This window comes from Abrus precatorius, unplaced genomic scaffold (genome assembly GCF_003935025.1).
Source record: "Abrus precatorius isolate BTA unplaced genomic scaffold, Abrus_2018 Scaffold5, whole genome shotgun sequence".
NCBI lineage: Eukaryota > Viridiplantae > Streptophyta > Magnoliopsida > Fabales > Fabaceae > Abrus > Abrus precatorius.
The window spans coordinates 7,287,975-7,302,449 of record NW_020874395.1 but is presented as its reverse complement, the minus strand read 5'-3'; the positions used below and the strand labels follow the sequence as shown (position 1 = coordinate 7,302,449).

General features: G+C 36.6%; 1 pseudogene; it reads right to left on the bottom strand.

Annotated features, from left to right (window-relative positions):
• Positions 1-1,234: 1,234 nt before the first annotated feature.
• Positions 1,235-5,053, bottom strand: LOC113866582 (annotated as a pseudogene).
• Positions 5,054-14,475: the final 9,422 nt, after the last annotated feature.

Genomic DNA, 14,475 nt, shown 5'->3' with positions numbered 1-14,475 from the left:
CTTTTGATAACAACCTAGCCTTAGCATAATATCAATGTAATTGATCTATATAAAATATTTTAATATGGTTTACATTGGTTATCAAAGGTTTAACACAACCCTCCTCCTTTACCCGAACTTAGAACTGACTATAGGATCATAAGCTGAATTAAAGTTAAAATAACTTATTTTTTCAAAATTTAGAAAATTTATATGAGAAAGTTTCTCAAAAAAAATAAAAAAAAATAAAGAAGCATAAGTTATTTATAATTTATAAAACAAATTTTCATTCATTTTTTATATATATATTTTTCTTTTATAAGGTGTTTTCTATGTAAGTTTATCCAAATCAAATGGGGAAAGGGGAGTAATTATGCCAATTCCCTTCTAAAAATATCTTAAGTATACACGTACATTATTTCCAAAACAAAGCTAGATATGACCAGGGCTGTTCTTGACTTTTTTGGGGACCCTAGACAAAATAGGAAATTAAGGCCCTTTAAAAAAATATTATAAAATGTAATAAATAAAATAAAAGTATATATTAATAATTTTATTAAAATAATACATTTTTAAGTGGTTATAATTTTTTTAATAAAATTATAAAAAAAATATTTTTTCATTCAAACAACTCTTATGTTATAATTAACTACAAAAACATAAAAAATTATAAAAAAATAGGTTTTATGAGTATTTTGAGATGCAAAATCATTAATAATAACATTAACATCAATGTTTTCTAAAACTTCTTTATCGATTGATAAAATTACGAGATCATTCAACCGTTCTTGTGACATTGGTGACCTTAGGTAGGTTTTTATTAACTTTAACTCTAAAAAACTTTTTTCAGTTGATGATATGGTCACAGAGACTGTAAAAACAATCTATAAATGATTAAAATATTTAAATAACAATATGCAGATTTGACAAATTTAATAACTATTTAATTTTTTGGAGAAAACTAAAATTCTCCAAGAACTTTAATGCTAAGAGGAGTAAAATTTTAGAATTAAATGAAGTTTTAAGTCTACAGAAATCAAGGAAATAACTAAATTTATAGCAAATGAGGTATGAAGAATTAAAAAGTTCTTTTATTTTTCTATTTTTTTAAGGCTCTAGGCGATCGCACTTCTAAACTACCCTCAGAACTGGACTTGGATACGACAACACCAATGTTATCATTATTATGTTAAATAGAGAATGAGAAAGAGAACTTTGATTAAGTTTAATAAATCACGAGTATCATGTTGAGTTCCTATTTAGCTTCGTGGGGTTTGGTTGTAAGGCCAAATCCAAAAGGGAAAAGTGGGTCATAATGAAGATCTCCAACATTCATTGGTAACTGATCAACAGTTTTAAACCATGTCCTTGGAAGCTTGCCAGTGAAACCATAGTCACCAAATAAGACATCAGTCACACCATGTCCCTCAGTACCAGGAAGCCAAGCAGCAACAAGGGCTTCAATATTGTCAAGATAAGGTTGTATAACCACAGGGCAACCAGAGATTATCACAAGAACACATTTGACTCCTCCACACACATTGTTTATGGTGTCTGGCCCAGGAGCAGAAATTGTCAAATTCATGCTGTCACCAATTGCTTCAGCATATGGTTTCTCTCCAACTACCACAATGGCATATGAAAAATCATTAGACTTGACATATTCTAAATCAGGATTCTCCTTATAGACCACCTTGGTATCTTTGTCCACAGTGTTCTTAATAGCACTGAGAATTGTGGTACCTATAGATCAGAAAAGCCATATCATTTCAATGTTGTATTTTGAGTACAAGATGAAGTTAAAGGGTATGAAGAAAAGTTGATATTTGAAAAAGAAATTTATGGTATACCCCTAGGAATTTTGTTACCACTAAAACCTTTCCATTGAATGGTCCAGGCCCCACATTGATATCCTATCCTAGATTATCAGCATGGCTTCCAGCAACAATAATTTTTTAAGCCTTTTTGGGAAGAGGTAGAAGTGGTTCATCAGCATCTTCACCATTCTTTAATAAGATCAATGATCTCCTAACTGCTTCTCTAGCCAATTCTCTATGTTTCTGTCATTGTCAAGTTTTGGCGCCAACACAGTTTATCATCATGGTGTATAATAGTTGGCAGAAAATATAGTGCACAAATGCTAGGTGTTTAACTAACCTTACACCCAAGGTAGTTAACTAGGCTGTAATCAGCCAATGGATTTTCAAATAGACCCATAACAAACTTTACCCTCAAAATTCTTTTCACTGCATCATCAATTCGAGTCATGGGTGTGATATTATTTTTCACTTGGAAGGTTAGGTCATCTATGAATTCTGTGTAGTTATAGGGAACCATTATCTGCGGCATCACTAAAGCAAGTATTATATGATTTGTTTTATGTGAGAAATCAGATCAGGTTATGTATAGAAAAAGCACTTGAAACTCAATTGTTTACCATGCCAATTCCAGCATTAACTCCAACTTGAATGGAATACGAGTAATTACTATGAAGTGGGGTAGTAAGCTTATCAATTCCCTGGAAATCTGATATGACAAAACCCTGCAAGAAAACAAAAAAATTTAGGCCTCATTCAATGTGACAGATTCATAATTCTGAATTCTGTGGTCATGATGAGGTGAATATTACCCTGAAACGGCATGTGTTCTTGAGAAATCCAGTGACTATATCATGATTAGCATGCATCTTATTTCCATTCCAATCTGAGAAAGAGAGCATGATGGTTGCTACACCCTTAATGATTGAGTTATAGTACGCTGGCATATGAATGCTAAGCAATCCATGTCTACTTATCACCGTGTTGTTCTCATTGATTCCTCTTGTGGTTCCACAATCACCAACATAGTGCTTAGCACAATGCAACTTTCTTTCTGTGCAAAGGAATGCCAATAAATCAATCACCAACACACAGAAAAATGGGATCGTTGTTATGCCTTGGGAATGCAAAACTCCATTAAGTGCAAAATTTTGAAAAATGCTACATTGTCCTATTTATATGTCCAGAGAGAGAAGAAATTATATCGAATTAGGATACAATTCGGAGGAGGATATAGCGGAGGAATAGAAAGGAGAGAATATATTTTTTAATTTTAAATTAAAAATTATATATCATTTATGATAATAAATACATAATTAATATATTAAATTTATACTTTTAATTTTAAAAATATTTATTTAAAATACAAAATTTGTCTTTTCTTTCTCTCTCATCCTCCAAAATCCTTCTCACATAATGCAAGTATGCCCTTTATTAGTGGTTTTTACTTTGATTTTCCGATTACTAACCTTAAACGTAAATGCTTTATTTATTGTAATTAGAAATATAGTAACTAATATTGTCTTACAATTTTAGATAGATAAATAAGAATAAAGGAAAAGACTAGAAAAGAAAAATGGATTTGAGTAAGAAAGATCCAAAACTAGTAATAAAATCAATAAAAGAAGCTATGAAAGTCAACATTTCATATGATTCAAATTCTAGTAAGTAAAAAGACAGAAACCAAGGATATGAAGCATGAGTTCTTACTTTCCAGGAACAAATGGAACACCCTTTCGTGAGTTTGCAGGAATGTCACCTTGCAGTCCTGGAATGATATCAGTCATAGCTTGAACTACTTTATGATCTTCACTATAACTTTCATAACATCTGCCCCACCTTGGATCTCTACATACCTATACAAATAAATATATTGGGTAAGTTAAGTGACCCTTTAGAAGGGGGCAAAAAACAAATATATGGTATAGTTTAAATTTTCTCAGTTACTTCTATGCAAGGTGCAAACACATAAGGAATTCCAGTTGCTCTAACTTCAAGAGCAGTTGCTTCTCCAATCTTCTTTACTAGTTGAGGGTCCCTGCCAGTTCGGAGATTAAACTTCATCATGAAAATACAGAAACATAATTGAATATTTACATCTTTGCTTTACATGTCACTGATCCCCAGCTATGGGTAATGAACTTTTTGTAGACGAAAGTGTAGGATAGTCACTGCGTCATAGGGACAAAAGAAATAGACCGGAATAAGGAATAACATATTACGGAATAAGACATCCTATGAAGAATACACAACATTAATCTTAAGACAAATGTCATTATTATTATGACTATAATTTGGATACATGACTCAACAACTTTATACAAATGCATACACACTAATATTATTAAAAAATTAATAAAATAATTTTAAAAATTATTGCAAGGAGAATTATTACACGTGTAATTGTTTATTTGTGCTGTCTACATTTCAAGTCCGGATTTAACTTTTCATGCATCAAAATCATATCAGTGATATCCCAACAATACACTTTGAAACACTCAATCAGTCAAGCATGATTGAATATATGAAACTCTTAATTCTAGTCTAAAGAATTGAGAATAGAATTCCCCCTCATCAAAAGTATAATACTCTGTATAAGCATATATATACTGGTGATTCACCTTGTAGCTCCTAGCCCAATGTTGTGAGGAAAATTTGTAGCATTAATGACATTGTTTTGGCCATGCACTGCATCAATCCCACGCATCATAGGAATTCCCAACCTAGTTGCTAAAGCACCCTTTTGAAAATCATTTACCATGTTAATTGATAAGTCTGTAATTAGACCCTCTTTTATAACCCATTTATTCATATTTGATCTTTATTTTAATTGGATTTTACACTAATTTATTTATTAATTGTGCAGTTTGATGTAAAGAGACCACGAGTAGATTTCTGGTGCATTTTGGGTCCAAATGAATGGGCTTAAAAGCCTCACAGCAGTAAGCACGCCCAATATATTTGTAAAGAGACCAACGTAATGCACGATCGTGCTGCATGATGGTGCACGGCCGTGCTTGTTTGTGTTTAGCAATTTTAAAGGAGTTCAGATTCTATAAATAGGAGGAAGAAGGCATCGTGGAGGGATCTTTTTGCTGAGCACGAATTTACACATAACCTTCCCTTCGAAATCTCGGATCATTTCCACCCCTCTTGTACGGATTGTTAGCACACTCTTGGCGGGACTTGGAGCTTCAAGTGATCATACTTGAAGACTGAAGATTTATCTCATATTCTAGTTTACTATATCTCTTCATTATGGATATGTTATTGATTGTTTTAGTGCTTTCTTTCTACATGAGTAACTAAATCCATAGTTAGGGCTATGTGGATTATTGTTTATGAATTTATAGGATTTTGATATTTGAATATAAATTTGAATTCTGTTTCGTGATTAGAATTTATCTTATTACTTCTCACTCTTAACCCTAATTAATTACATCGTCAGGTGATCGTACCTCGATTAATTAATAGATCTATAAAATAAAACGAAATGAAAGATTAGGTAGACCAAACCAATCGTCTTCTAATCGTTATTGAATTAACAAGCTCATAGGATCCTTACGCTTTCTTAAATTGATGTCTTGCACAACCATTGGAGATGTTAATTTAGAGAAAAGAATATTAATATTGCATGACCATTGAATATTAATAGTATTCGTATGAATGATTAGTAATCACAAGGAAATCGAATTTAGATCTAAATAGAAAAATAACATAAAGGATTGAATGAGAACACCCTACGCCCTAGGTTTTTCTTTGATAAGTGTAACCAAGTCGTGCTTTGTGTTTCTTACTCTTAGTTTTATAATTGATTTTCTAAATTCTTATGTTGATTATTCTTGCATATTTGAAGCTCAAACAATTAAATTAGGAAATTCTTAGTAATTGGTAAACAATCCTTGTGGGACGATAATTCGAGAACTTAAGTTAAGAACCCTTTATTACTTCTTGATGGGTACACTTGCCCTCCGAACAAGTTTTTGGGACCGTTGCTGGAGATTTTTTTTTCAATATTAAGAAAATCTCAAATCTAATTGATTTGAGCAATTTGTGTTTTGTTTTATTTTAATTCTGTTTTGTTCATTGTTAGATTCTTCTTTTATATTTTTATAATTTTTGTATTTATTTTATTTTCAATTTTTTTATAATTACTTTTGATGTATGCTCACTTGTTCTAAGTGCTCTACAGCTTATTTGTTTGATCTGGAGATTGAGAGAACAACACGTAGACAACGAAAAGAAGTGAGAGAGCAAAGAATGGTAGAGGGAAGGAGATCGATCCAAGACTACATGACACCCAATGCTAGAGGCACTCCTGGAAGCATCGCGTCACCTAATGTGGAGGCAAACAATTTTGAGTTGAAACCAACACTCATAACCATGGTTCAAAACTCCATACAGTTTGGGGGCATGCCTAACGAAGATCCCAATCTGCATCTGACAAAGTTCCTCCGATTGATGGACACCATAAATTACAACGGAGTCTTCAACAATGCTATTCGACTTCGCCTGTTCCTATTCTCAGTATCTGAGAGGGTGAATGCATGATTTTTCTCACTCCCAGCCAATTCCATCACAACTTGGGAGGATCTTACTCAGCAGTTCTTGGGAAAGTACTTCCTCCATCAAGATCTTCCAAGTTGATGACAGAAATATGCTGCTTCCAACAGTATGAGACAGAATCACTATTTGAGGCGTGGGACCGATTCGGAGAATTGTTGAGAAGATGCCTGCACCATGATTTTCCAACTTGGAGGCAGGTGCAAATCTTTTATAGTGGCCTATCCATCCATAACAGGGCCACAATTGATGCTGCCGCAGGAGGCTCTCTTATAAGGAAAGACCCAGATGGCGCATACAAATTGATAGATGAAATGGCATCCGCTAGCTTTCAGTGGCACACAGCTGACACATACAACCACAAAAGAAAGGAAGCTACACCAGTCTATCAAGCGGAGGGCAGCAACCCCCTTGTAAGCCAAATGGCAGCTCTCACAAAGCAACTGGAGTGCTTAATGAGAGCATAAGATCAACCCACAAAGTCAGCGCATAATACATAGTTTGATCAGGAGGAGGCAAACTTTATGGGTTATAATTATAACCCAAGATGGCGCAATAGCAATACGACTCCTTGGGGAAGCCGCCAAGGAAATCAAAATGCGCCCTATTGACTCCTCATATGCAAAATCAAGGAGAGAAGATAGAAAGAAAAGAAGCTCCCAGATTTCAATCCAATTTCCAAGAACAGATGATGCAATACGTGCATAGCTCTGACAAGAGAATGATAAAACTTGAGGCTCAGATGGAACAACAGATTAAGAGGGAAGATAAGAGGTTTACAGAAATCAGAGCTGAGATGAGGACTTAGTCTTCAAAGCTTGAATCCCAGTTCGAGCAAATCACTAGTCTCCTCAGTCAAAAAGCAATAGGAGTACTACCATCCCAACCAGAACCAAATCCTAGGGAACAAGCTAAGGCAATCACTTTAAGAAGTGGGAAAAACTTGAATGGAACGCAAACACATAAGTCATGCACGCCTGTGCTTGTTGATCAGCACGCCCTTACATCACCCTACACGCCCATGTTGACTGAAAAAGAACGGTCGTGCTTTGAACAGCACGCCCATGCAGACAATGAAGAGACGATCGTGCTCGTACCAAGCAAGGTCGTGCTCACTGAAGACACGGCCGTGCTAAATGATGAGCAAGGCCGTGCTTCCCACTCAGATATAAAAAAGGAAACAAGGGAAGATGCATCAGTGATGCCAAGGCCAAAAGTTCCATTTTCACAATGGTTGATGGGTAACCAGAGAGACCCTCAGTTCAATAAGTTTCTTGGGATCCTTAGAAAGCTCCACATCAATATCTCTTTCGTTAAAGTCATCTCACAGATGCCTAAATATGCTAAATTCCTCAGGGAGATGCTAAGCAAAAAGAAGAAATTGGAAGAATTCTAGACATTCAGATTGAATGAGGAGTGCTCAACAATATTACTAAGGAAGCTGCCACCTAAGCTTAAGGATCCAAGGAATTTTACGATTCCATGCACTATAGGCAACTCTTATTTTGATAAAGTGCTCTGTGATTTAGGCGTGAGCATTAATCTAATGCCATTTTCTGTGTTTAGAAGGTTGGGTATGCAAGAACCCAAGCCAACTTCAATTTCTCTGCAGCTTGCTAATCGCTCGATAACGTATCCTAGGGGCATAGTGGAGGATGTCCTGGTCAAGGTAGATAAGTTCATATTCCTTGCAGATTTCATTGTCCTTGACATAGAAGAGGATGACGAAGTACCCATCATACTAGGAAGGCCTTTCCTAGCCACAGGAAGAACGATAATAGATGTTCAGCAGGGGAAGCTTACATTAAGATTGAATGATGAGGAAGTAGTATTTAAAGTTTTTAATTCACTCAATAATCCCTCCACTTTTGATTCATGTAATTTTGTGACAACTGCAGATGCTACCTCCCTCTCCCTGAATGTGCCACAGCTACAAGATGAATTAATAAAAGATGCATTGGAGAGGATACTTACATTGGAAAAGAGGGATCTACATGACACTGAAGAAATAATAGATGATATCTTAGCATTGAACAGTGGAGTGCCTGGAAGATGGTTCGGGCGAAGGATATTTGAAGATCTAGGAGAACACTCCCAGAAAAGAACCAAGCCATCATTCGAAGAACCTCCTAAACTAGAACTCAAAGCTCTTCCCTCAAATCTTAAATATGCCTTTTTACACCCTCCATCTCACTTACCTATAATTATTTCTGCCAATTTGATAGGTAGCATTAAGGAGAAGCTTCTAAGAGTACTGAGAGAGAACAAGGAGGCTTTCGGGTGGAGCATCAATGATATTAAGGGCATTAGTCCTTCCATATGCACTCATAGAATTCACCTGGAGGAGGAGTTCAAACCATAAGTACAACCCCAGAGGCGATTAAATCCCAATCTGAAAGAAGTAGTGAAAAAGGAGGTAATTAAGTTGTTGGATGCCGATATCATATTCCCAATCTCTGATAGCCCTTGGGTGAGTCTTGTGCAGGTTGTACCAAAGAAAGGAGGGATTACTATTATGCAGAATAGGCAATAGGAGCTCATCGCCGTCAGAAAGGTAACTGGATGGAGGATGTATATTGACTACAAGAAGCTTAACGAAGTCACTAGGAAGATCACTTTTCTCTATCATTTATTGATCAGATGTTAGAGAAGTTAACTGGGCATGAACATTACTGTTGTTTAGATGGCTATTATGGTTATATACAAATACCCATAACTCTTGAAGATCAAGAAAAAACTACTTTTACATGCCCTTGTGGTACATTTGCATATAAACGAATGTTGTTTGGATTATGTAATGCCCCCACTACCTTTCAAAGGTGTATAATGGCTTTATTTTCAGATTTTTTAGAGCATTGTATTGAAACCTTTATGGATGATTTTTCTATATATGGCACCACATTTGATAGTTGTGTACATAACTTGAATTTAGTTTTACAGAGATGCAGGAAAGCCAATTTGATTTTAAATTGGGAGAAGTGACAGTTTATGGTTGATGAATGCATTGTTTTGGGGCACAAGGTGTCAAGAAAAGGTATTGAAGTAGACCCTGCTAAAATTGAGGTTATTTCTAAACTACCTCCCCCTACAAGTGTCAAGGCAGTCAGGAGTTTTCTATAGCATGCTGGGTTCTATAGGAGGTTTATACAAAACTTCTCAAAAATAGCAAAACTCATTTCTGAATTATTGGCTAAAGATGTAGAGTTTAAATTTGATGAAGCATGTTTATCTGCTTTCATGAAATTAAAAGAGAAATTAACAATTGCTCCTGTGATTGTGGCCCTTGACTGATTTTTACCTTTTGAGCTAATGTGTGATGCTAGTGATGCAGCTGTGGGAGCAATTCTAGGACAAAGGTGAGGTAAGGTGTTTCAGGCCATTTACTATGCAAGTAAAACCTTGGACGACGCTCAGCGTAATTACACCGTTACAGAGAAGGAATTACTTGTTGTTATCTTTGCATTTGATAAATTTCGTTCTTATTTGATAATGTCCAGAGTTGTTGTCTTTACTGACCATTCTGCCATCAAGTATTTGTTGGCAAAACAGGATGCTAAACCAAGGATTATACGGTGGATTCTTCTCCTCCAAGAGTTTGATGTAGAAATTAGAGACAAGAAAGGGAGTGAGAACGTTGTAGCAGATCATTTGCCTCGATTAGATGCTTTAGTAAACAAACCCACAGTGAAGGAGATCAAGGATTCTTTTCCTGATGAGAGGCTCCTCGCAATCTCTAAGGCACCTTGGTATGGGGATTTTGTAGACTATCTGGCAGGTAATGTAACTCCTGAACTACTTAACAAGCATAGACTTAGAAAGTTTTGGTCTAATGTGAAGCATTATATTTGGAATGAACCTTACCTCTTTAAGATTTGTGGGGACAATATGATTAGGAGGTGTGTTTCAGAGAGTGAAGTTAATGAGATTCTTAACCATTGCCATTCTAGGGAGGTGGGAGGTCATTGTGGCCCATCAAAAACCGCTCATAAGGTCCTGCAGTGTGATTTTTATTGGCCTACTTTGTTTAAAGATGCTCATTTATATGTTAAGTCATGTGATAGGTGTCAAAGAAGTGAAAATATAGCTAGGAAACATGAAATGCCTCTTAGTAATATCTTAATTTGTGAATTATTTGATGCCTGGGGCATAGACTTCATGGGGCCTTTCCCCAAATCCATGCATAATGAATATATATTAGTAGCTGTTGATTATGTTTCCAAATGGGTAGAAACTATAGCATTACCCACCAATAATACTCGAGTTATGATTAAATTTCTAAAGAAAAATATTTTCACTATATTTGGCACTCCTAGAGCTATTATTAGTGATGGTGGCACCCACTTTTGCAATAAATATTTTGATGCTCTTTTGACAAAATATGGTGTCACCCATAAGGTGGCCACTCCTTATCATCCCCAAACTAGTGGGCAAGTTGAGATATCTAATAAGAAATTGAAAAGAATTTTAAAGCGCACTGTTAACAACTCCAGGAAAGATTGATCTCCGAAATTGGATGATGCACTCTGGCCTATTGCACTGCTTTCAAAACCCCTATTGGTATGTCCGCTTATCGTTTGGTTTTTGGTAAAGCATGTCACTTACCAGTTGAGCTTGAACACAAGGCCTACTGGGCCTTGAAGTTCCTAAATTTTGATTCACAGGTCAAAGGTGAAAAGAGATTGTTGCAACTCAATAAATTGGATAAATTGCGTTTTGAAGCATTTGAAAATGCCAAGTTATACAAAGAGCGTACTAAGAAGTGGCATGATAAACACATTTATCATAGGAGTTTTCAAGCAGGTGACAGGGTTCTGATCAATAACTCTCAGTTGCGACTATTTTCTGGAAAACTGAAATCCAGGTGGTATGGCCCCTACAATGTGGTCAAGGTTCTTCCATATGGAGTACTAGAAATGTCCAAGCATAGAGAAGAACCTTTCCGTATCAATGGGTTGAGAGCGAAGCTATACATAGAGAATGTGATCCCTCCTGGTCACATGATAACATTTTTACTCGCCCAGGCAAGATGTTAGGCTCGTGACATTAAACAAGCGCTTCTAGGAGGCACCCTGTGTTATGTTTTCTTAATTATGTCTCTTTTCTTAATTTTATTTTAAGTTTTCATTGTTTTTACACATAATGAAGAGGGTAGACGAGCAATGCACGACCGCGCTTTCATACAGTACGAATGTGCTCAATAAGAACATGGGCGTGCCTCCCTTGAACACGCCCATGTCAGAAAAGATACTTTGGGAGTGCTTTCATTAAATAAGCACGACTGTGCTTAATATATGCACGACTGTGCAGATGAGCAGGATTTGAAAAATAAAAGGGGGGAGAGATGCACAGACAGTGCACGCCCTTGCTCCCCAAATAGAGCACTCCCACACACTCTTCTCAATTCTGCCTCTTTTCTGTAATTTTGGACCACATTCATACTCAAGTACGTGTTCATTCTTATTAATTGTGCATATTTGATGCTATTTTGGTACGAACCCCTTTCCCTGTGTTCTGTCTTTAGAATTCTTTGTCTCTGCGTGCGCAGCACGACCGTGCATATGAACAACACGACTGTGCATATGAACTAAGGTTTTAACACAGTCGTGCTTCTGATGAGCATGGGCATGCTTGATTTACAAGCACGACCATGCTATCTAAGAGAACGAATGTGCATGTTCACCAGACTGACGTGCTCTCTACTTCTCTTACAGAAAATGCCTCCTAAAAGAGCTCCTGAAGGCACCTCCATTGCGCCAACAGCTTACGAGATTCAGTTTCGAGGTGACCAGGGTGCAGTAACAGGATACTGCAAGTGCCTGGACACGTTACTAGGATTCGAGTTCCTCCCTACATGCTATCTGGACGAGAATGTTCTTCAAGAACATGGTCTTTGGGAGGACGTCTCCAGATACATTGCAGCCATAGGATGGGAGGGCGTCCAGGCTGTGCGAGCACCAGCATATAGGGAGCCAGTCTTGGAGTTCTTGAGCTCTGTCACATACACCGATGATTTGCGGGTGCATTTCCACATGACCACCTAGCGCGACATGACGTTGGCACAGTTCAATGTCCACTGTCGATTTGAGACAGAAGAGTCAGTCCAGATGGAAGCATATAGAGAGGCATTGGTAGAGATTCCTCCAGGCTATTCTGAGGACACAACTTGGCAGGAGATTACTGACACCCGTGTGACGTCTATAGGGCCTGACTCGCGAAGAGCACAGCCATTCGAGATACAACTCTGCAAGTGGTCCACAGGTGGCTTGTGCATTCTATTTTTGCATGCAGCCAGAGCACAGGTAATGTTAGCTTTCACCACTTGTTCATTTTGTGGTGCATGCTTCACCAGCGCCATGTCAATGCTGGGCGATTCCTTCTACTCTCATGCATGGGCCTAGGAGCACGTCTGAGCACCGCGAAGACTGGCTACATTTGTGGTGGGTCCTTCATCTCTTGCCTCACCCCCAACCTTCAGCGAGTACACCGGAGAGACACAAGGATTACCGAGATGACCCCACTGACTGCAAACACCTTTTACCAGATGGGCATATTAGTTCGAGCAGGAAATGGGGAGTTCGTATTGGTCCCACCCCACGCACCAGGCAGAGAGGAGCCAACAGTACCAGAACAGCAGCCTGAGCCTCATCTTCCTGACGAGGATAGTAAGTTTCATGATGCTCCAATGGAACCACTCGCATCCCCTGCTACTACTCACCATCCAGATCTACAGTAGTTGTACCAGCATATTAATCAGAGGATGGATAGGTACGAGACTCAACTGGCTGAGTATTCTGCATCGGTCTATCAGCGCCTTGACCAGCAGGAGACTCAGATTGCAGAGCTGCTCCACTTGTTCTAGCATCATTTCCCCCCTCCCCAGTGACTAATGAGTTTTATGATTTCTTTTATGTCTTTTCTTTTAGTTTAATATCTATTTTTCTTATTTTTTATTTCATTTCATGTACTTGAACTCTAGCTTCTTTTATATATTTGCTACTGTAAGCTGATCTACTATGCGGGTACTTTGTCTCCATAACATTGCAAATATTTGGAGGTCAACAGTATGAGCATTATCAACACCCGATTCTACCAGGCAGTATTTTTCTTTTTTTTTCTCTTATCTTTACTTTATTTTATTGTTTTTATTTTTATTTTTATTTTTTTCAAACATAGAGGACCATGTTTTGTTTTAAGTATGGGGAAGTAGTTCCTAATTATGATTGTTATTGCATGTTCTCTTGAGTGAAGTATCTATGTTATTTTTGTAATAATTTAAAACTTTTTCCCTTACAGAACCCAATTTTTCCAGATAGAAGAGCATGTTGAGTAATTATTATTGGCATTATACTTTCATTAGGAAACTAATAATTAGCTAAGTTCTTTACTTTTATGCTCTACATTAGACTTTAACCCACAGATGTGAGTTTTGAGCCTTAAAGGGGATTTCTATCTTAATATAATTAATTGTACCCCTTTTCTCATTGTTTCGTGTGATTATCTCCTTAGGATTTGTGCTCTAGAACTTGACTTGGAACCTACTTAAGACTTCTATGTTAATTGCATGTTTTTAATGTAATTGAGGCATAATAAGATTTTTATTCTTGGCCTTCAGCTTGTTTGAAATACAACTAGTTGCCCACTTTGAGCTTTATTGATTTTCTTGGTCCCTTGCACTAAATTTATAAAATATGATGATGACCTTGAGTTTATGAATGGAGCAATTGAGTTGTTGAATTGTTTGATAAATTCTCTTCTATATCTCTCATGTGAAAAAAAGAAAAAGAAAAAAAGGGTTATACATGATTTAAAGAAAAGAAGAGTAAAGATATTGTTTACATATAAAAATATAAAAAATTACTCTTAGAGCTTCATTTGTAAACTTAGGGGATGTTTGTAATTGTTATAATTTATTACCTCTTTGTATATTCCCTTTCTTTCATTTATCTTACCTCAATTATTATAACCCCTTGGCCACATTACAACTTGAAAAAGACCTCATAATTTTTAATTGCATTTAATTTATTTAGTGGATAGTCAATTTATAGTCAAGCCTATGATAGTATACTTTTCTTTAGGGGAATTGAGTGATGTCTCATTTTGTCCCTTAGTGAGAGAG